The following is a 790-nucleotide window of genomic DNA, read 5'->3' on the forward strand; positions in this document are numbered from 1 at the left end:
TTTAATCATAAGAGAAAGGCAATGTCTGAAGTAGTTCCATGTTCTATTCGAAAAGAGTCAATTTGCTTTTATTGCCAAGAGAAGGGGCAATGGAGACGAAGCTGCCCTATTTACCTAAGAGATCTAAGAGATGGGAGAGTCAAAACAAATGGCTCTGCTTTAGGTAAAATCCATTGACTAACTCTTTTAAGCTCCTATTCTAGATTCTTAATACATAATGTGATAAGATTACAATTGATGTTTTGTATGATCGAAGAAAAGAGAGGAAGCTTAAGGGATGAAGTGAGCAGAATCTAACCGTGAAGAAATGGATTTCAATCGCATTACTTGAAGATTAGATTCTTGAGCTACTACTTAGAGTTAGAATTAGATTGCTAAGAAATATGTATTAGCATAGTTTTTCAATGAATTGCATTGTAAGGACAAATTTTTCCGCAATAAAATAAATTTTGATTTTATATTATTTATTTATCCTTGCGATGGCATGCATGAGAATTGATGTTTGAAGGTTTCTAATATTAGCAATAATGGATTTGATTCTTAATTATGGAAATGTCAAAAATTTACCAAATAAGGAGAGTTTCTGATCGCCCAAGTTTCAATTGGACAGAAACTTGGAATCATGCAACTAGGTTGCACGATGAATGAGAAATTTCAGATTTGAAAATTAGACTAATTCATTGACAAAGTGTCGAGTGAAGAACTAGGAGATCGAGTACAAAAAGTTGCGTGCTGATCAAGTCCACCATAAAAGTAACAAAGATATCCGTCATGATTTACTAAAGGTTTA

The sequence above is a fragment of the Lactuca sativa genome, chromosome 4 (genome assembly GCF_002870075.4).
Source record: "Lactuca sativa cultivar Salinas chromosome 4, Lsat_Salinas_v11, whole genome shotgun sequence".
Taxonomy (NCBI): Eukaryota; Viridiplantae; Streptophyta; class Magnoliopsida; order Asterales; family Asteraceae; genus Lactuca; species Lactuca sativa.